The sequence below is a fragment of the Pan troglodytes genome, chromosome 2 (genome assembly GCF_028858775.2).
Source record: "Pan troglodytes isolate AG18354 chromosome 2, NHGRI_mPanTro3-v2.0_pri, whole genome shotgun sequence".
Classification (NCBI taxonomy): Eukaryota; Metazoa; Chordata; class Mammalia; order Primates; family Hominidae; genus Pan; species Pan troglodytes.
The window spans coordinates 152,987,784-153,011,784 of record NC_086015.1 but is presented as its reverse complement, the minus strand read 5'-3'; the positions used below and the strand labels follow the sequence as shown (position 1 = coordinate 153,011,784).

General features: G+C 38.1%; 1 protein-coding gene across 6 annotated transcripts in view; it reads right to left on the bottom strand.

Moving 5' to 3' along the window:
• The window catches only part of RNF13 (ring finger protein 13), a 151,801-nt gene extending 143,262 nt beyond the window's left edge, over positions 1–8,539 (bottom strand). Inside the window, exon 1 of one of the 6 annotated variants that reach the window (XM_054681164.2) lies at positions 7,677–8,539. The gene's annotated coding sequence lies outside the window, so the exon portion shown is untranslated. Of the gene's footprint in view, positions 1–7,005 lie in introns of all 6 variants that reach the window. The other 5 variants (XM_054681163.2, XM_001142115.7, XM_063807270.1 and 2 more) reach the window with 5 other exon arrangements.
• Positions 8,540–24,001: the final 15,462 nt, after the last annotated feature.

The window sequence follows — 24,001 nt, the reverse complement described above, 5'->3', positions numbered from 1 at the left end:
ATAAATGGATAAACAAACTGATATATATACATGGAAAGGAATATTCTTCTGCTATGAAAAGGAAAGAAGTACTGATATATGCTACATGTGGGTAAACCTTGAAAACATTTTGCTAAGTGAAAGAAGCCAGGGATAAAAACTCAAATATTGAAAATTCAATTTATATAAAATATCCAGAATAAGTAAATCCATAAAAACAGAAAACAGATTTGGTTGCCATGAGCTAGGGGCATCAGGGAATGACTGCTTAATAGGTATGAGATTTTACTTTAAAGTGATAAAAATGTTTTGAAACTAGACAGAAGTGATGGTTGCACAACACTGCAAAGGTACTAAATGCCACTGAACTATTGCTTTAAAATGGTTAATTACGTGAATTTTTACCTCAATTTTTTTTCCAAAAAAAGCAATTAACATTTATAATCCATGTTGGATAAATGTGGAAATTATAAGCAGCTCTTCCTCTTTGAGGGTCAAAAGAGTAAATGACAAGCATAGTAAGTATGCAAATAAAGTATTCTTCAACATTTAATGAGGTGTTTCACATCTAAATAAAGTAGATGTTTCTCCCTCATGACTTCATTCAGAAATATTCATTTATCACCAGCTCCTCACTAGGATTATTTCCCAGTGGAAATTCATTCCCTCTATAAAGTTTACCTGGATATTTCTATCATTAGAAACAGAGCCCGGGCAGGGAGTGGTGACTCATGCCTGTAATCCCAGCACTTTGGGAAGCTGAGGAGGGAGGATTGCTTGGGGCCAGGAGTTTGAGACCAATCCAGGTGACAGAAAAAGACGGTCTCTTTAAAAAAACAAAAAAAAAAGAAAGAAAGAAACTGAGCCTGAACTACATTCACTTTCAATCAATTCAAGGTCAACGTATTTCTAACTCCTTAAAAATGATTCAAAGCCAAATTCTTGTAGCTGGCCAAGAGCTCTCTAACATCAAAGCGCAAAACATCCCAAAATTTCAGTTTTCTTTTCAGTTTACGTTAATGTGGCAATAAACATTTAAATGTTTTAATGCCTGAATATTTCATAATTATTAATATTTAATAATTATTAACTCTATAACCACAAAATTGACAATGTTCCTCAGACTTTATTTCAAAGTTAAAAAGACTGATTTCCTCAGGAAGATCTACATCATTGAAACAACTAGAAATAACAAATACCTTCCTCAGGGAACACCTTCTCTTAAGAGGAATATAAAGGTAGATATAAAAATGCCTGATTATGTTACTGCCTGCATAAAATTCCTTAACAGATTAAGCAGTTTTCAGAATACAGTTCAGAACTAAACTGTGGTTTAGCACGAAGTTCTTCATAAACTGGCTCGTCTCTGTATGCCATTCCTCCAGTCTTTTTTCTCTGTAACCATGAACACTTTCTCTTCTCCCAGACTCTCATTATATGCTTCTCTATGCCACCAAAATGCAACACAACTAAATGGTCTGTCACTCCCATTATTCCTTAAGCTCCTTAAAGTTAGGAGCTATACATTTTCTAATTCTGTATACAATACCTAGCATCTAGCACAATATCAGAGGCAAGTGACTGTTGTATAAATTAAAGTATGAAAGTGAGTAACTATTATGATCCATTATTAAGGTCTAAAATACTATGGCTTATTTTTCCTTTACATAATGGCAAAGGGGGAAACTATATATTAGGTAATATTTTGCTCTATTTTAAAAAATTACAATGTAATCTTACCGGTAAATAGCATCAACAAATTTTGTAGACATCTTTTCTTAAACATTAGTTTATTAACTAAGAGTATATATTTAGCTTGATGCTTATTCAATGGAAGCTCATGCTTGGCTCTATATTATCTACATTAGTGAAGTGAAATATTAGTGCAAGAGATATTTTACAAGAAGTCGTAAAAACAGATTTTAACTGGACAATTCCAACTACTTCATTTACAGGTGAGGAAATGAACTGAGAGGTTAAGATATTTATGCAAAGTCACCCAGCTAATTAGTGGGAATGTTGGGTGACACCCAGACTACCATAATGTTGATGCTTTCAGCTACAATATAACTTTATTCCTATTCCAACCTCATAGATAAGCCAGGGGATTCTCTTTTTATTTTTATTTTTATCTTACTTTATTTTTTTGAGACAGAGTCACGCTCTGTCACCCAGGCTGGAGTACAGTGCCGCAATCTTGGCTCACTGCAACCTCCGCCTCCCAAGTACAAGCAATTCTCCTGCCTCAGCCTCTCAAGTAACTGGGATTACATGAGCACGCCACCACATCTGGCTAATTTCTGTATTTTAGTACAAATGGGGTTTTACCATGTTGCCCAGGCTGGCCTCGAACTCTGGCCTCAAGTGATCTGCCCACCTCAGCTTCCCAAAGTGCTGGGATTACAGACATGAGCCACTGCGCCCAGCTGGATTCTCTTCTTCTCACCCTCAATCTAGGGGGTACATGGGTCCTTAATACATGCCACATTTAACTGACTCCTTTAATCTTTAAGATCTAGCCTCTGCCTTAACACCTTCTCCCTGTAATAAACATTTGATGAGTACCTACGTTTGTTAAGCATTAAACACATCTAAGCCATTCCACTGGGAGGAAGGGGAAAAGGGAGAGACAAATGCGAATAAGAAAGACATGGTCCCTTCCTTCAAATGCTCTGCAAAATTAGTTACAATCTGTTATAGTATTCATTATTACCATCTGCTTAAATAGGTACAAATACATAGTACGAGAAAAATCTAATTACCGTCTATTATGAAAATGCACCTTATTTCTCCCATTAGCAGATAAGCTCCATGCGGGCAAGGATTTTTCTCTTTAGAACAGTGCCTGACATAGAAGGTACTCAACAAATATTTGAGTGAATAAATGCTACAGAAAAACCCCTAAGTAGTAGGATCCAAGTAATGTTTCCAAAAATGGTATGACAAGACATGTAAACCTTCTTCTCATGCTCAATAACATTTTTCTGTTGGTTTACTGAGAACTTGACAGGAAACTGAAAATAGTTGAGATGGATATATTTTACTACTTAATTCAACATCATGCTCTACCCAATTGTACCAAACCCTAGAAAACCTTCCAAGAAAGGAAACCTACAGTCCTTCTAGGACTTAGTCCTGAGCCCTTTTTCAAGTACAAAGGGTCTCCAGATGTTTTCCTTTTTTTCTTATAATAGGTTCTGGGATCTCTGTGTTTGCCCCCCACTTGTGAAGATAATAATACTGGTAACAAAAACATCTCAATTACTATCTATCATGTACCAGACCCTTTTCATATATTAACTCAGTATTTCAAAACAACTCTCAGAATTGGTATTGTCATCAACATGGTTTTACAGAATGGAAAAAATGGTAAGCCTCTTATCCTTTGAGTCTCTTCTTCCACAATCCTGGCTATAAGTAAAATACAATCTCATCAGCTGCACCCTGACTTTCATTGTTGCCCCCCATAACAAGCACACAGAGTCTCTGATTCTAAAGGTTTTGCTATTAACCAATTCAAGGTAACAAAGACGGGATAATAAAAATAACAAATCTGGAGATGTTCAAATGTTCAACAATTCAACATTCAACATATGTTTATAAATGCCTGGCACCACACAAAAATCAGACTCTCAAAATTCTTACGGTGAGAATCCCTAGCCTCCGATTTATCCCTAGCCTCAAAAAATCCCTAGCTATTTTTTGAATAAATGGGAGCCTTACTAGGTCTAAAAGTTTTTCCTCCCCACTACCTTACCTCCTGATCTCCCAGGACACGAATCAAAATACACTAAAGGGAAAAATAATGGGTGCATCTTCATTGAGAAATCTGTACTTGTGAGTAATTTAAGGAGTCACATCCCTCTTGTGAAACTCTGACCCACAGAGGAGTGGTTACTTTTAGGTCATTTCCTTACAATATAAGCATTTGTTCTCTTCCCTTTTCATAGAATACACAGAGCTTCCAGTTTTCATTCTACATTTCCAAATGTCTGAACAACTCCTCAGCTCCAAAAGTAAACTCCCTATCATCCTCTCTCCTCCTAAATCTCCTTCCACCAAAACCTGCTCTTCATGATAATATCCTTATTTCTGTTAATAACATCACTATCCTCCCAAAAATTTGTCCTAGGCCTATACTCTGGTCAGTTCCCAGTGTCAATGTCATTATAATGTCAACATCTTTCAAATCTATACCTTCACCATGATCATCACTTCTTGCCTCAACTACTATAATTAAATTGCATGGTATTCCTACTTCTAGGCTTCCACTCTTCCATTGGACCTGTTCACAAATTATTATCCATAAAGAGAGTTTCTTCTTAACTAAAAATCATATATAAAATCTTTAGTCTGACATTTAAGAATCTCCATAATCTGTATCCATCTATCTTTACCAGTCTGGTCCTTAAACATATATCCTTACCAAATGTATTCTGCTTTTCCTATCTCTATACCTTTGCTTGGGCAGTGTCCTTATGTGGAACTTTTTTTTTCCCACCCTCCTTCAACTGCTAACAATCTTTCAAATGACCTCATCCTCAATGAAAAAAAAAAAAAAGGCTAAGGCATATAATTTACTAAACATATACTCCATCTGATTGCTTCACAAATTATCTGAATCCCCACAAAAACAAGTAAGGAAGGAGTTAAGGAAATTGAGGAGGAGCTTCCCCAAGGTCACCAGCAAGTAAGAATCCACAGTAGCCCCACAGCATTCCATATTTTTTAATGAAATAAGACACAAAAGAGACAGACGTTCTGTAGTCAGAATACCTGTCCTCAAATTCCAGCTACTCCACCAGCTACTTGTGTGAACTCACAAGTTATGTATCTGTGATGCCTTAATTCCCCCACTTCCCACTTAGAAAATGGAGATAAGACAGGCATGATGTATCACACCTGTAATCCCAGCATTTTGGAAGGCTGAAGCAGGTGGATGACTTGAAACCTAAAGTTTCATACCAGACTGAGCAACATAATGAGACCTTGTCTCTACAAAAAAAAAAAAAAAATTTAATTAGCCAGGCATGGGGGTTTATGACTGTAGTCCCAGCTACTTGTCGGGCTAAGATAGGAGGATCCCTTGAGCATGGGAGGTCGAGGGTGCAGTGAGCCATAATTGCTCCAGCCTGGGCAACAGAGCAAGACCCTGTCCCAAAAAAAAATAAAAAGGAAACAATTTACTATCTACCACATCAATGACTGTAAGAACCACCTGAGATATTATAAAGCACTTAGAATTGTATTTGGCTCATATTAACCAATCAATATTAGCTACATTACTGTTTTGTTGTTGTTGATATACTACGCTATATAAACTTTGACAATACCAATAATATGCTGTGTTGTTCCCAAATCAACTTTTGTGTAATGTAAAAGATTCATAAAAGTTTAATATTTTACTTTTATATATGCTCAATAAATATCTATAGAATACATACATTTTTGAACAATGACTCACCAGTATGCTTTATTAAAAGGAATTCGCTTCTAATTTTGTTTCCTCTTTTGGGAAAAGTAACAATGCTTACCAACTTTCTTCCCCTTTTTATGTCATGTGAAACTATCATATGCAATGCCATATGGTAAACATGACAAATGGTGCAAAACACTGTTTTGACTGAAACTCATTTGCCTCCTGCTAAACATCAATTCCCAGATTTAAAAATATTGTTATTTAAATGCCAACCATTTTTAGGTCACACCTACATGAAGTAAGCAAAACATACCATGATAGTTGACCAAACTATTTCATTTCATACATCTCTTATGGCAAGAACTATAAGGCATAAAATGCCTTCCTAGCCAACTTAACTCAAAGACATAAATCTATCCCTTTAGTCATACCCTCAGTCCTACCCTCACTTAGCTAAAGTTAGTGCCTGTAAAAGTTCTGATAAATCTACGTTATTCTGGAATGCAGAAAAATATCAAGGGAAGAAAGCTGAATGCTAGCAACAATTTATGCCCCTCCAAAATTATTGAGAAAATTAGCTTTATACAAGCATAGATGAGAACTTATCCCAAACCCTTCAGTATTATACCTCTCAAACCAAGATTCTGTCTATGATTTGCATTACACATAGAGACAAGATGTCAAGCTGCCTAGCTTCAAACAAAGGCAGAGGTTTAAAAAAAAAAAACTAATAAAACAGTTCTCATTCCCTACATAGAGAAAAATAACTGTGCTTCTCTCCAACAGTTTCCAACAAAACAAAAAAAAATTATGTAATAGACAAATTTTGTTTCATTTAATCCTCATAACAACTCATTTCTTATTTACGGAAAATGTCACAGAATTAGTAAATGGCAGAGCTGAACCCAGCTTGACTCCCAAATTTGGAATCTAGTATTTTGAAACATTTGTTTTTGCCATAATCCATAATACACTTTACATTTCCATCTTCCTCTTGACACACACATACTGTTAAAAACTGAAACAAAAGCTTCTTGCCATAATATTTACTTTTATTCCATACAATGTCCTCTGGTATTTTTTTCTTTCTTTTTAATGCTTATGTCAATGTACTAAATTGATTCTAAAATCTATTAATGAATCCTTATGGGCCCTGCACTACAGCACTGCACTACACTTCTTACCTCCTGTTTAAAGTTCTTTTTAATTGCTACCACTGTCCAGTTTTGTTACTTCGAGATGGAGCTAATGTCCACCCATTTAAAAACTGTGCTTAAATAGAATAAACTCTTGAAAGCCCTACCTTAAATCTTGAATTGATCTGTGTCTCCACATGAACTCTTTGGAGGCACAGCCACCTTACTTATTTATATTGTATCAAAAACTGCAGATGTTCTCCTTGGAGAACAACACATCATTGTTGAAAGGAATGCATCAGTTTTCACTGTTCCTGCTGCATCACTGACGAACAGTAATAGCCGGGCAGGTTTGGGGCAACAAGAGAGGACCCGAGCAGCTGCCCACGGTGCTGAAACTGATGATGAAACGACAGTTTTGGAAATTTACTATTTACTATTGTCAGATTAGGACAAAATAGAGGAATTTACCAGACACTGGCAGAGAAAACTGAGTGGCCGCCACCAAAGTTGCATGAGTGCTTCCGGGATACTGCTGTTTGGCTTCGATGTCTGCCCACTCTCTTTCTCTCTGGGACAAAGTTCTTTAATAAGTGCAAGTCAAGTCAAGTCAAGCATACAGGCAGAGCTGCTGACTGACCGTAGTATCTGGCCCTAGCAGGGGTTAAGTCCCAAACCTGCAATCTGAGCTTCCAGGGAAAGAAAAAGGGGGTGGGGGTAAAAGAGAGGAAGTGACTGCCCTCCTTCTATTCAGAGACAAAACAGCCCCCTCAACTAAAGTCAAGCGATTTGCCCGAGGACGTTGCGGCAGGTGCTTGACCAAGAAAAGCCTTCCAAACATGTTTTCCAGACAGGCTCTTGCAGCCTCAAGAAGGGAATGAGAGAAGCAAAACCGGTAACTCAACTTTGTACACACACAAACTCGCGGAATGAGAGTGCAGGGGAGACTCGGTCCCCCGAGGGCAAGGCTATTTTATTCCTTTTGCAAAAAGCCTAATTCACTTCTCGCCCAGCTCTAGAGGAGCAGCAAAGACCTCAGCAGCAGGGCCGACTCCGAGCTCGAGGGCCAACAAGCGGGGTATGTTCTCTGGGCCGCTCGATAACGCGCTGCCCGGCTGCCGCGAAGCCGGACAGGGTCTTACCTTGAAGTCCGGCCCCCGCAACACAAACAGTCGTGCCAGCCGCGTCGCTGCGGGAGAAGTCCCTACCCTGACTTCATGACTGAATATCCGCACCGACCCCCACAGCCCGGAGTACTAGCAGGGACGACAACACCTAAGCGAAGCGGAAGTCCCGCCCCACGCGCCTCATTGGTCCGCACCCAAAGGCACAGAAAACCCACTGGGCAACATGGTTGCCTGTTAAGGCTCTTTCCCACTCTCACGCGGAGTCTAGATACTTGCTCTAGCCCGGCTCGGAGAAATGCCCAGTTTGCGAGTCTCGTTCTTGGCCGCGTGATCCGTCTTCCCTGGAAGGGAAGAGCAGGGTGGGGCAGTCGTCTGCGGAACTGGAGCGCGGCTGAAGAAGCTGCTCTTGGCAGAGGAAGGGGCAGGCTGGCAAAGTGGATTGGCTGTGGGCGCCTGCCGCTAACCATGTGCCCCTAGAAACGGAGACCGTAGGGTCTGGAGGGCGCGGGACCGAGCGGGCAGGGCCGGTCGGTCTGATCCGCTCCGGCTGTTGGGACAGAGTAGCCCAAGATCCGGCTGCCGGGCTGCCCCCGGGCGGGCCTGGCCCTGGCGCTGACGCGTCTCTTCCCTGCACACTACACTCACCCGACCTACTAAAGAGGCGAGGGCGAGACCTCATCCGCCCGCCTTCCGTACCGTGCCCAGTCTGAGATCAGAGTGGGTGGGGACCGTGGCCACACCTTAAAGTAGGGCTCAAATTGTTAGAGATGCGAGCGGCCCGAGGTCTGAACGCCAGTCCCCTGAGGCCTGGCTCGGATCCGCGCTGGCATCAGCACTCTGGGCCTGACACGCGCCATCCCCGGGGCTTAGCAAAAGTCAAACCATGTGATTCAGGCCCTAGGTCAGCCTTTTAAAACCCTTGCCTCCTTTTGATGAACCAAAAATCTCCTCCCCTGCCGCCCTTCTGATAAGCCTTCCTTTCTGGTTGTCTCAATCTTAAACCAGTCGAAACTTAAATTACCGGATTGTACCATCCACATTGATTAATCATTGCCAACTCGCCACCTTACAAAAGCAGTGTGACTTAGGCAAATATTACAGAGTCCTGAAAGAAATGTCAGGAGACATAGAATCAGGCACTACTTCTGCTTCAAATAATAAGGCACCCTTAATAAGGCCTTTACAGGCTTCAACTCCTTCAACATCATCTTTTAAAAATGGTGGCGAGGAGGCTATCACACAGAGTATTAGTAGAATACCATTGGATGTAACTTGTAACTTTGATTGCTTGGAGAGCCCTGAGTAGGTGGGACACAGCAATAGGGAAAAGACTCTTTCCTTATTGTGTATCCTTTTGTGCCTTTGAATTTTGAACCTTGTAAATATTACCTACTCAAATAAAATTCAAATACAAGAAATTTAAGATCAAATTTTAAAAAATTAAATAAAAGCTATCAAAGGTACTTTCCTCTTCTGTGTATCCTATGAGTATTCTATGTAGTCTTAACTTTTCATTGGTTGCGAAGACATTCAATACTTAAATCACAATTCTGCCTTTAAGAAAGTCATAAATAAAAGTCAGCATTGGGAATATTACTAAGAAGACTAATTAGTATAAACACATTTATAATATCTCTATAAGCATTTTTTTCATTAAATTATCCCAAATTGGTATATTAAATCAGATTTCTTGCATAACATCAAAATAAATTTTTTTAGGCCGGGTGCGGTGGCTCATGCCTGTAATCCCGGCACTTTGGGAGGCCAAGTCAGGCGGATCACTTGAGGTCAGGAGTTCAAGACCACACTGGCCAACATGGTGAAACCTCGCCTCTACTAAAAATACAAAATTACCCGGGCATTGCGGTGCACACCTGTAATCCCAGCTACTTGGGAAGCTGAGGCAGGAGAATCGCTTGAACATGGGAGGCAGAGGTTACAGTGAGCTGAGATCCCACCACTGCACTCCGGCATAGGCAACAGAGCAAGATTCCGTCTCCAAAAAAAAAAAAAAAAAAAAAAAATTAAGTCCACAGAGAGGAGCTTTGGGTTTTGTTTTATTTTTATTTATTTTAGAGACAAGGTCTCACTCTGTTGCCCAGGCTGGAGTGCAGTGGTGAGATCATGTCTCACTGCAGCCCAGAACTCCTGGGCTCAAGTAATCCTCCCACCTCAACCTCTGGAGTAGCTAGGATTACAGGCATGTGCCACCAGGCCCGGCTAATTTTTTAATTTTTTTTAGCCTTAGAGTCTGGCTATGTTGCCCAGGCAGGTCTCAAACTCCTGGCCTCAAAGGATCCTCTTGCCTCAGTCTCCCAAAGTGCTAGGATTACAGGCATGAGTCACCACGCTCAGCCAAAGAGCTTTGCTTATTCCTTAAAGGCACCTTGAGTACAGAATATTTTACTTCTGGTTTCAACCTGCTCTTCAGATAACAATAGGTATAGTTCTCTCAGCTATGAACAAGGTAATGTGTCATTTGTACTGCATTTAGGCTACACTCTGCAAAAACATTTACTCCCCCAACCTGTGCTGAAAAAGGTAAATTGGAAAAAAAAATATTGGAAAAATGTATTAATTTTTCTAAAGCAGATTAGACAGTAAGATTGACAGATATCATAATTACAATTTTCAAGAACATGAAGGGTTAATATGGCACATGATACTAATATACCACTAATTATCTTTTTAAAAATCAAAATGTGCTTTTAGGGTGTTGTATCTAACAGGTTTTTTTTTTTTAAACCTTCCTAAAAAGTACAAACAGATAGCATGTAAAAGTAATTGTAGAATCTCCTGCTTCCAAAATATTGTAAGGCAACAACAACAAAAAAAGACAGATACCCAATTATGTAATTGTCTGAAATGGCTTAGAAATAGTTCTCCCTAAATACCAGAAAGAATGCAGGCTGTCTCCTTAAGCACAGAGATTAATCAGAAACCTTAAACAATTCTATATATTATCATATTTAGAAACAGAAAAAAAGGTAATTTTAGAATCAGAAAAAAGGTATTTTCATTTTGAAAACAAAATAAAATTATTACTATTAAAAGAAAGAATAAGATCCATAAAGAATTTATATATGTATGAAATAAGCAATTTTGAAAAGTACCAAACAGAATTTCTACAAATAGCATCAGGGAACTTTTAGCCAAAGATTCTAAAAGATTCTCATTTCTTTGCCAAGTTCCAAATTAATGAATGGGTTCATTAAGTAAGATAAAAAGTGAAAAGTTCAGAACCTAAGGCGATACATATCAGTCAGAGGGTTTTTCAACAAAGTTTAACCAATTTATTTTCAAGGAGTTGAGAAAGATCAGGCAAAAAGAGGTGTGCTTAATGTTCAATGCCTTAAAAATGATCTAGTCATTGTTTTATGTGGGATGAGTTACTTCTCTGTATATCTGAGATGACCAACATGCAAATTCAACTTTTCCTTTGCACACTGAGAACCAGTTTTCCCCTGTTTGCTAACAAAGGAATTACAAAATAAGCATGCAAAAAGTCATATGACATAATGCAATATAAAGATGGAAGAAGTCATTGGGGTGTGAACTGATATAATCACATTAGCAAACAATTTGAAATTGTCTAGGAAGGGTAAAAAAGAAAATTTTCTATGACATAGCAATTCAATCCAAGGAATATACCCTAAAGAAACACAAAATAAATTCATGTTTAGGCACATTGTAATAAAATTTAAAGAGGATCAAAGAAAAATAAAAGGTTTTAAACAAACAAAAAAAGATAAAATACTTACAAAGGAGTGACAGCTGATAGCTGAGTTGTTTTTTTTTTTCCCGAGACGGAGTCTTGCTCTGTCGCCCAGGCTGGAGTGCGGTGGTGCGATCTCGGCTCACTGCAAGCTCCGCCTCCCGGCTTCATGCCATTCTCCTGCCTCAGCCTCCCGAGTAGCTGGGACTACAGGCACCCGCCACCATGCCCGGCTAATTTTTTGTATTTTTAGTAGAGACGGGGTTTCACCGTGTTAGCCAGGATGGTCTCGATCTCCTGACCTCGTGATCCTCCTGCCTCAGCCTCCCAAAGTGCTGGGATTACAGGCCTGAGCCACCGCACCCGGCCCAGACTTCTTAGTAGCTACAAAAGAAACTAAAAGTGAGTTAAATAATATCTTCAAATGCTAAAATAAAATAGTTACAACTGTCAATTTAGAATTATATGCCTAGTTAAGCTGTCATTTAAGAGTGAGGGCAAAATAAAGACATTTTTAGGGAAAATCAGCTTTTACCACTAACAGACTTCTACTAACAGAACTTGTAAAGAATATCTTCAGAAAAATGAAAATCGAACCCAGAAAAAAGAGATGCAAAAAAAAGTATGGAGACCAAAGATATTGAGTATGATTTCCAAACCAGTAGACATAAAAAAGGGAATAAAGGAATAAAGAAAACAATATGCAATATAAAGCAGAAAAGGAGAAATGGGAAGAAGCAAATAAAAGGTATTTTAAATGGCAAATTCAAAATGAGATGGAATAAGTGACATCAGCAAGATGGTGAAATAGGAGCTCTTTACTGTCATTGCCCTGCAGAAGCATCCATTTTGAAAACTACCTCCAGATGAGAGTACATTTGTGGAAGTCCAGGAGTCCAGTGGAGAAGTTCCAGCAAACTGTTGGAGTTTTCTGAGGCCAGGAGTTTGAGACCAGACTGGCCAACATGGTGAAACCCTGTCTCTACTAAAAACACAAAAAAATTAACTGGGTGTAGTGACGCACACCTGTAATCCCAGCTGTTCAGGAGGCTGAGGCAGGAGAATCGCTTGAACCCAGGAGGCAGAGGTTTCAGTGGGCCAAGATAGTACCACTGCACTCCAGCCTGGGGGACACAGCAAGACTCTGTCTCAAAAATAAAATAAAAAATGAAAATTTTCATAACAGATAAATTGAAGTGGCTAAGAATAGTTTTGCTTTTCCTGCATCACTGCCTCCACTAGGTGGCAGAGCTCAGTGCCAAGAGAGACCTCCCCTGGCCAGCGATTTCTCCCACAGGAAAAGTGGGAGCTTAGTGAGTGAGCTCATGTCTCTCCCAGCCATGTGGAACACCGTCCATGAGACCCACAGCCGAAAACAATTATCAAAATGGCAATAGTAAGTCCTTACCTATCAATAATTACTCTGAATGGGAAATGGATTTAATTCTCCAATCAAGACATAGAGTAGCTGAATGGATTTTAAAAAAAACAGAGACCCAGTTACATGCTCCCTATAATAAACTCACATCAGCTTTAGGGACATACACAGGCTTAAAGTGTGGAGATGGAAAAAGATATTCCATGCAAATAAAAAACAGAAAAAGAGTAGGGATTGCTACTCTTGTATCACACAAAATAAACTTTAAGTGAAAAGCCGTAAAAAGAAACAAATAAGCATTATATAATGTTTAAAAAAAAAAAGTCAATTCATTAAGAGGCTGTAAGAGGCCGGGCGCGGTGGCTCACGCCTGTAATCCAAGCACTTTGGGAGGCCGAGGTGGGCAGATCACTTGAGGTCAGGAGTTTGAGATGAGCCTGACCAACATGGTGAAACCCCGTCTCTACCAAAAATACAAAAATTAGCCCAGTGAGGTAGCGTGCATCTGTAGTCCCAGCTACTCAGGAGGCTAAGGCAGGAGAACTGCTTGAACCCGGGAGGTGGAGGTTGCAGTGAGCTGAGATTGTACCACTGCTCTCCAGCCTGGGAAACAGAGACTTTGTCTCAAAAAAAAAAAAAAAAAAAAAAGAAGCTATAAGAATTGTAAATATATGTTCCCAGGCGAGAAACAGTAATAGAACAACAAGAGGAGACTTCAATACCCCACTTTCAACAATGGATAGATCATCCAGACCAAAAATCAATAAGGAAATAGTAGATTTGGACTACACTTTGGGCCAACTGGACCTAACACACATATATAGAACATTTTATCCAACAGCAACAGAATATACATTCTTCTTAAGTACACATGGAACATTCTCCACAATTGATCATGTTAGGCCACGGATTGAAATCATACCAAGTATCTTTTCTTGACACAATGGCACGAAACTAGAAATCAATGAGGAGGAAAACTTGTGGAAATTAAACAACATACTCCTGAACAAGCAATGGGTCAAAAAAATCAATCAAAAGGAAAAAAAGGAGACATCTTAAGATAACGAAAAATGGAAACAACATACTAAAACACATGGAATGCAGCAAAATAAAATATAAAAGTAAATTTTATAGTGATAAACACCTACATAAAGAAAACATAAAGATCTCAAATAAACAACCTAACATTATACCTCAAGGAACTAGAAAAAGAACAAAGCCGAATGTTATTAAAAAGAAAGAAATAACAAAGATCAGAACAAAAATAAATCAAATAGACACTAGAAAAGCAATAGAAAAGATCAATGAAACTCAGATTTTTTTCTGAAAAAATAACAAAATTGACAAACCTTAGCTAGACTAAGAAAAAAAAAAAGATAAAATCAGACATGAAAGAGAAGAGATTATAATTGATACCACAGAAATACAAAGCAGCCTAATAGAATACTATGAACAATTATAAGTCAACAAATTGTATAACCTAGAAGAAATGCATAAATTCCTAGAAATATACAACCTACCAAGACTGAATCATGAAGAAACAGAAAATCTAAACAGACCAATAACGAGGAAGGAGATTGAATCAGTAATCATAAATCTCTCATGACTTAATTAAACTAGAAAGCCACTGCACAGCAAAAGAAATAATCAACAGAATGAAGAGACAACCTGTTGAATGGGAGAAAGTATTTGCAAACTGTCCAACAGGGGACTAATATCCAGAATATACAAGGAACTCAATAGGAAAAAAAGAAAGAAACAAATAACTCCGTTAAACAGTGAGCAAGAGACACAAATAGATACTTCTCAAAAGAAGACATAAAAATAGCCAAAAGGTTTATGAAAAAAATGCTCAACACCACTAATCATCAGGGAAATGAAAATCAAAACCACAATGAGATATCATCTTACCTCAGTCAGAATGGCAATTGTTAAAAAGACAAAAAATAACAATTGTTAGTGGGCATGTGGAGAAGAGGGAACTCTTATATACTCTTGGTGAGAATGTAAACTTGTATAGCCCCTATAGAAAACAGTATGGAGATTTCTCAAAAAAACTGAATGTTTGACCCAGCAATTTCACTGCTGAGTATCGACCCAAAGGAAAATATATCATTATAACAAAGGGATACCTGAACTTGTATGTTTATTGTAACAGTATTCACAATACCAAAGATATGGAATCAACCTAAGTGCCCAACAATGGATGAATGGATAAAGAAAATATGTATACACAGTGGAATACTATTCAGCCATTCAAAAGAATGAAATCATATCATTTGTAACAAAGTGGATGAAACAGGAAGTCATTATCTTAAGTGAAATAAGCCAGGCACAGAAGAACAAATATCGCAAGTTCTCACTTATATGAAGGAGGTGAAATATCTGGACACATGGAGGGAGAGTGTAAAACCAGATCAAAGAGACTGGGAAGGATAAGTAGAGTAGGAAAGGAGGAGGTTAAAGAGAAGTGGGTTAAAGAGTACAAACATATGGTAAGATAGAAGAAATAAATTCAATGTTTGATTGCAGAGTAGGATGACTATACTTAACAAAAATGTATCATACTTTGGTGACAGACACCCTGAATACCCTGACTTCATCACTGCACATTACATACATGTAATAAAATAGCTCACGTACCCTATACATTTGCACAAATAAGAAAAAAATCCCATCAAAGAAAAGCCGAGGAACTGACTTCACTGGTGAATTCTACCGGACATTTAAAGAAGAATAAATATCAATCCTTCTCAAACTTTTCCAAAAAACAGAAAGGCAGGGAATACTTCCAAACTTATTTTATGAGGCCAGTCTCACCTTGATATCAAAGCCAGAGAAAGACATTACAAGAAAAGAAAATTACAGAACAATATTCCTGACTAACATGGATGCAAAAATCCTCAACAAAATACTAGCAAACCAAATTCAACAGCATATTAAAAGAACCATACACTACAATCAAGTGGGATTTATCCCGGAGATGCAAGGATGATTCAATATATGCAAATCAATAAATGTGACACACTACATTAAAAGAATGAAGGCAGGTAGCGTGATGCCTCTAGCTTTGTTCTTTTGGCTTAGGATTGACTTGGCAATGCAGGCTCTTTTTTGGTTCCATATGAACTTTAAACTAGTTTTTTCCAATTCTGTGAAGAAAGTCATTGGTAGCTTGATGGGGATGGCATTGAATCTATAAATTACCTTGGGCAGTATGGCCATTTTCACGATGTTGATTCTTCCTACCCATGAGCATGGAAAGTTCTTCCATTTGTTTGTGTCCTCTTTTATTTCGTTGAGCAGTGGTTTGTAGTTCTCCTTGAAGAGGTCCTTCACATCCCTTGTAAGTTGGATTCCTAGGTATTTTATTCTCTTTGAAGCAATTGTGAATGGGAGTTCACTCATGATTTGGCTCTCTGTTTGTCTGTTATTGGTGTATAAGAATGCTTGTGATTTTTGCACATTGATTTTGTATCCTGAGACTTTGCTGAAGTTGCTTATCAGCTTAAGGAGATTTTGGGCTGAGACGATGGAGTTTTCTAGATATACAATCATGTCATCTGCAAATAGGGACAATTTGACTTCCTCTTTTCCTAATTGAATGCCCTTTATTTCCTTCTCCTGCCTGATTGCCCCGGCCAGAGTAACCAAAACAGCATGGTACTGGTACCAAAACAGAGATATAGACCAATGGAACAGAACAGAGCCCTCAGAAATAATGCTGCATATCTACAACTGTCTGATCTTTGGCAAACCTGACAAAAACAAGCAATGGGGAAAGGATTCCCTATTTAATAAATGGTGTTGGGAAAACTGGCTAGCCAAGTGTAGAAAGCCGAAACTGGATCCCTTCCTTACACCTTCCACAAAAATTAATTCAAGATGGATTAAGGACTTACATGTTAGACCTAAAACCATAAAAACCCTAGAAGAAAACCTAGGCAATACCATTCAGGACATAGGCATGGGCAAGGACTTCATGTCTAAAACACCAAAAGCAATGGCAACAAGAGCCAAAATTGACAAATGGGATCTAATTAAACTAAAGAGCTTCTGCACAGCAAAAGAAACCACCATCAGAGTGACAGGCAACCTACAGAATGGGAGAAAATTTTTGCAATCTACTCATCTGACAAAGGGCTAATATCCAGAATCTACAATGAACTCAAACAAATTTACAAGAAAAAAACAAAAAACCCCATCACAAAGTGGGCAAAGGATATGAACAGACACTTCTCAAAAGAAGACATTTATGCAGCCAAAAAACACATGAAAAAATGCTCACCATCACTGGCCGTCAGAGAAATGCAAATCAAAACCACAGTGAGATACCATTTCACACCAGTTAGAATGGCGATCATTAAAAAGTCAGGAAACAACAGGTGCTGGAGAGGATGTGGAGAAATAGGAACACTTTTACACTGTTGGTGGGACTGTAAACTAGTTCAACCATTGTGGAAGTCGGTGTGGCAATTCCTCAGGGATCTAGATCTAGAAATACCATTTGACCCAGCCATCCCATTACTGGGTATATACCCAAAAGATTATAAATCATGCTGCTATAAAGACACATGCACACATATGTTTATTGCGGCACTATTCACAATAGCAAAGACTTGGAACCAACCCAAATGTCCAACATTGATAGACTGGATTAAGAAAATGTGGCACATATACACCATGGAATACTATGCAGCCATAAAAAAGGATGAGATCATGTCCTTTGTAGGGACATCGATGAAGCTGGAAACCATCAATCTCAGCAAACTATCGCAAGGACAAAAAACCAAATACCACATGTTCTCACTCATAGGTGGGAATTGAACAATGAGAACACATGGAGACAGGAAGGGGAACATCACACACCGGGGACTATTGTGGGGTGGGGGGAGGGGGGAGGGATAGCATTAGGAGATATACCTAATGCTAAATGACGAGTTAATGGGTGCAGCACACTAACATGGCACATGTATACATATGTAACAAACCTGCACGATGTGCACATGTACCCTAAAACTTAAAGGATAATAATAATAAAATAAAAAAGAAAACCATAAAAAAAATAGAATAAAAAAAGAATGAAGGACAAAAATCATATGATCATCCCAATTGATACAGAAAAAAGCATTTAACAAAATTCAATATCCTTTTATGATTAAAAAATCCACTCTCGACAAATTAGGTATAGAAGTAATATACCTCAATACAATATAAAGATCATATATGGCCAGCCCACAGCAACATCAAACTCAAGGGTGAAAAACCGAAAGCTTTTCCTCTAAAACAAGAACAAGACAAGGATGCCCACTGATACAGTTTGGCTCTGTGTCCCCACCCAAATCTCATCTTGAATTGTACTCCCATAATTGCCACATGTTGTGGGAGGGACCCGGTGGGAGACAATTTGAATAATGGGGGCAGTTTCCCCCATACTGCTCTCATGATAGTAAATAAGTCTCGTGAAATCTGATGGTTTTATCAGGGATTTCTGCTTTTGCATCTTTCCCATTTTTCTCTTGCCACTGCCATGTAAGAAGTGTCTTTTGCCTCCCTCCATGATTCTGAGGCCTACCCAGCCATACGGAACTGTAAGTCCAATTAAAGCTCTTTTTCTTCCCAGTCTCAGGTATGTCTTTATCAGCAGCACGTAAACCGACTAATGCACCCACTCTCACCAATTATTTTCAATATATAATACTGGAAGTCCTAGTCAGAATAACTAGGCAACAAAATGAAATCTAAGACATACAAATTGGAAGGGAAAAGTAAAATTGTCTTTGTTTGCAGATGATATGATCTTACATATAGAAAACTCTAAAAACTACATCAACAAACTGTTAGAACTAATAAATGAATTCAGTAAAGTTGCAGAATACAACATGAACATTTAAACGTTTTGTAGGATTTGTATACATTAACAATAAACTATCCAAGAAAAAAATTTAAAAATAATTCAATTTATTATAGTATCAAAAAGAATAAAATATTTAGAAAAGAATTTAACCAAGGAGGTAATAAAAGATCTGTACACTGGGATTAAGCGCAGTGTCTCATGCCTGTAATCCCATCGCTTTGAGAGGCTGAGGTAGGAGGACTGCTTGATCATTTACAGGCAGCCTCCTTTGCACCTTTCAAATAAAACTACTATACTAAATAAAATATATTTAAAGCTAGCCTTTAGCATACGTCAAGCAGGTTTTGAGAATCCTTGGCTCCTGCCTCACAGTTTTTTCCACATGGAACCCTTACAATGGTATCTGAAATGCCTACGTTAATTCTTTTGTTTGGATCCAGAAAAAAGAAAGACATCAAAGATTTAATTGTCAGCTATTGCCACCTCATATTTGATCAATTCTCACCCCTGACTCCAACACTCTTCTGCAGACTGCATGACCAAACACATTCTTAAGGCAGAGAAGGAAAATCCACAGAATGGGGAATACTAAACAAAAATGAGAACACAGAAGATCGGAGAAGGCACCGTCCTTATCTGTGGGGCTTCGATGAATATTTAAGAGCTTTCTCTACAATTTAAACACAAGATAGGGGATGTGATAGCAGAAAGGAGACTGCTAAGCATGATGTGTTTCATTCTACTAAATGGGACTGTGGTTAAAGTTATAATTTAATTTACAAGTCCTGTATTGATATAAAACATTCCAACTAACACAATGGTACATAGTACTTCAATTAGCCTACTGTTTGTTTGATTTTAGTTGACAGTAAACTGTTTTATAACTGCTATTTTCCTAAATACTGCTTATTTTCCTAATTGTAGATTTCTTTCCTGTTTACTGCTTGTTATTTCCTATATCAAGCATGAGTTTATTCTGGCTATCAATTGCACAATTTCACTTCCTTGAAAGAGTCTTTGCATCTAGTGATGAGCTCTAATGTCTGGAAATTATCCCAGCTTTCATCTTGGTTATAGTTAAGTCTTTATTGATCTTAGCAATTTAATGAGATGCATCTGCCCCTAGTTTTTTCACTTCCGAAAATAAAGACATGAGGGAACTGTTCAATTGCATTTGCCATGTGTTTAGATGATCCAATTAAAGACACTAGATATATCAAATAATAGTAATAACCAAATAATGCAAGATTAAAACCACTGTTTTGTGAAACTATTTTTAGGTGAATTTTAAAGGACAATATTGTTTTGCTTTTCTTTGTATTAAATTGGGAGGCAGCTGGGACAAAAATTCTTTCTCTTTACAATTACTTTTTTTTAAAAGCTCCATATAACTTCTAGTTCCTTGCTACTCAAAGTACGGTCCAGGGAGGCCTGGCACGGTGGCTCAAGCCTGTAACCCCAGCACTTCGGGAAGCCAAAGCAGGCGGATCACTTGAGGTCAGGAATTCAAGACCGGCCTGGCCAACATGGCAAAACTCCGTCTCTACTAAAAATACAGAAATTAGCCAGGCATGGTGGTGTGCATCTGCGTTCCCAGCTACTTGGGAGGCTGAGGCAGGAGAATTGTTTGAACCCAGGAGGTGGAGGTTGCAGTAAGCTGAGATGGTCCCACTGTACTCCAGCCTGTGCGACAGAGCGAGACTTCATCTCAAAAAACAACAACAAAAACAAACAAACAAAAAAACAAAGTATGGTCCAGGGAGTTTATTAAATTGAAAATCCCAGGTCCCACTCTAGAACTTCTCAGTGAGAAACAACACATAAAAAGGATCACCAGATGATTCAAATGCATATTTATGCTTTCTTAGATGGAAAGAAAGAACAAAACTCAATGACAAATTTTAAAAGTCACAATAATAAAAGCATAGTTAGATATTAAAAATAGATACTATCAATTCTTTCTCAACACATTAGCATTGACATTTTAATACCAAAGCAGATACTTCTAAGGTAAATAGTATCATAAAGGACCACCAATCATTCAGCATTGATTTACAATACTATTTACCATGTAACATAAAATTCTTCTTGTTATTCTGTACATATCAATAACATGTATGCCATGTATCAATATGTCATAAATCAGAAAATATTTTAAAATCAATATAAGCATGTAATTATTTCAAAGCTTTATATATATATATATATATATATATATATATATATATATATATATACTTTAAGTTCTGGGATACATGTGCAGAATGTGCAGGTTTGTTACATAGGTATACACGTGCCATGGTGGTTTGCTGCACCCATCAACCCATCATCTGCATTAGGTATTTCTCCTAGTGCTATCCCTCCCCCAGCTATCTCCTAATGTTCCCCTCCCTGTGTCCATGTGTTCTCATTGTTCAACTCCCACTTATGAGTGAGAACATGCAGTGTTTGGTTTTCTGTTCCTGTGTTAGTTTGCTGAGAATGATGGTTTCCAGCTTCATCCATTTCCCTGCAAAGGACATGAACTTATCCTTTTTTATGGCTGCATTGTATTCCATGGTGTATATGTGCCACATTTTCTTAATCCAGTCTATCATTGATGGGCATTTGGGTTGGTTCCAAGTCTTGCTATTGTGAATAGTGCTGCAATAAACATACGTGTGCATGTGTCTTTATAGTAGAATGATTTATAACCCTTTTGGTATATACCCCGTAATGGAATTGCTGGGTCAAATGGTATTTCTGGTTCTAGATCCTTGAAAAATTGCCACACTGTCTTCCACAATGGTTGAACTAATTTACACTCCCACCAACAGTATAAAAGCGTTCCTATTTCTTCACATCCTCTCCAGCATCTGCTGCTTCCTGACTTTTTAATGATCACCATTCTAACTGTCATGAGATGGTATCTTATTGTGGTTTTGATTTGCATTTCTCTAATCATCAGTGATGAGCTTTTTTTCATATGTTTGTTGGCCACATAAATGTCTTCTTTTGAGAAGTGTCTGTTCATATCCTTTGCCCACTTTGTGATGGGGTTGTTTGTTTTTTTCTTGTAAATTTGTTTAAGTTCCTTGTAGATTCTGGATATTAGCCCTTCGTCAGATGGATAGATTGCAAAAATTTTCTCCCATTCTGTAGGTTGCCTGTTCACTCTGATGATATTTTCTTTTGCTGTGCAGAAGTTCTTTGGTTTAATTAGATCCCATTTGTCAATTTTGGCTTTTGTTGCCATTGCTTTTGGTGTTTTAGTCATAAAGTCTTTGCCCATGTCTATGTCCTGAATGGTATTGCCTAGGTTTTCTTCTAGTGTTTTTATGATTTTAGGTGCTACGTTTAAGTCTTTAATCCATCTTGAGTTAATTTTTGTATAAGGTGTAAGGAAGGGGTCCAGTTTCAGTTTTCCACATATGGCTAGACAGTTTTCCCAACACCGTTTATTAAATAGGGAATCCTTTCGCTCATTGCTTGTTTTTGTCAGATTTGTCAAAGATCAGATGGTTGTAGATGTGTTATTTCTAAGGCCTCTGTTCTGTTCCATTGGTCTATATATCTGTTTTGGTACCAGTACCATGCTGTTTTGGTTACTGCAGCCTTGTAGTATAGTTTGAAGTCAGGTAGTGTGATGCCTCCAACTTTGTTCTTTTTGCTTAGGATTGTCTTGGCTATACTGGCTCTTTTTTGGTTCCATATGAAATTTAAAGTAGTTTTTTCTAATTCTGTGAAGAAAGTCAATGGAAACTTGATGGGAATAGCATTGAATCTATAAATTACTTTGGGCAGTATGGCCATTTTCATGATATTGATTCTTCCTATCCATGATCATGGAATGTTTTTCCATTTGTTTGCATCCGCTCTTATTTCCTTGAACAGTGGTTTGTAGTTCTCCTTGAAGAGTTCCTTCACATCCCTTGTAAGTGGTATTCCTAGGTATTTTATTCTCTTTGTAGCAGTTGTGAATGGGAGCTTCCTCATGATTTGGCTGTTCATCTATTATTGGTGTATAGGAATGCTTGTGATTTTTGCACATTGATTTTGTATCCTGAGACTTTGCTGAAGTTGCTTATCAGCTTAAGGAGATTTTGGTCTGAGACGATGGGGTTTTCTAAATATACAATCATGTCATCTGCAAACAAGGACAATTTGACAAAGCTTTTTAAAGGAACCTAAAGAGTTAAACTATAATAGGTAGAATGCTACGCTTTAAACTCAGAAATAAGAATCAAGAAACTGATTTCCATTTTTGAAATGTAGAAGAGGACAGTGGACTAAAATATTAGTCACTGGTTGTGGCATGGCTGTTTCTTTTCATGTGCATCCAGATCTTCTTGTAACACTATTTTTCCTTCTCTTTCTCTCTTGTTATGTGTCATCTTGCTATTTATTTGTTTTCCCTGCATTTAATCTAATTATTTCCTACTGTTATTCCCAGTAAGCAATTCCTTTCCTAATTCATTACATTTATTTTGTATTATTTACTTTTTCCATGTTTAGCCCTACTATTTGACCATTCTCTTTAAACAGAGCCTCCTTATTTATCAGTTACTTAATTATTGTATTTGCCCTCCCCCGATTCCCTACCTAGTCTTACTCTCCTCTCCACCCCAAAGACACATACACACATATACACACTACATTGGAAGCTCCATGTCTTGTTCACTGCAATAATTCAGCACAGAACAGTGCCTGACACATATTAGGGGCTCAGTGCTGTTCAGCTTAGAAAATGATACTCAAAAGTATGTCACTTTGGCGTACTGAGTACTTTGAACTAAAGAAAACTGGAAGGCCTCAGAAGCAGCCTCAGAAGCAAAGTCTCTCTCGACCTTCTCCTGCCCTCTGGTTTCCCACACTTCCTCCTCCCCTGAAGGGAGTCAAAGAAACCAGAATTCCTCTTCTCCAAGGCAGGACATAAAAACTAGAACTCCTCATCTCTAATGTAAGCTAAAAAATCTAGAAAGGCGACTCTCTCCTTTCTCCCTTAAAGACCCTCATTCCAGAGGGGTCCTGTCCTACACCTGGGAGGAAGGGGTGCTAGACAGACAGGCCAAGAAGACTATGAACAGGCAGACCTTGCTGAGTTTTCCCCCTCAGTCAATTACCATTAGATTATACCCCTTTGTCCAATTTCATTTCTACATGGCTGTTCATTCTTCATCAAATCTAAGCATTAAAATGGTCAGTTTTCCCTGGGTCTTTGAATCTTCATTTCTGAAGTTCCCCATGTCACTAAAACTTTGATTAAATACATTTGCTATGCTTTTCTCTTATTAATCTGTCTTTTGTTATAGGAATGTTGGCCATGACCCTTATGATGGATGAAGAAGGATACCACAACTTTCCTACAGTGTGCATGTATTGAATGAATAAATGAATTAACAATATATCTT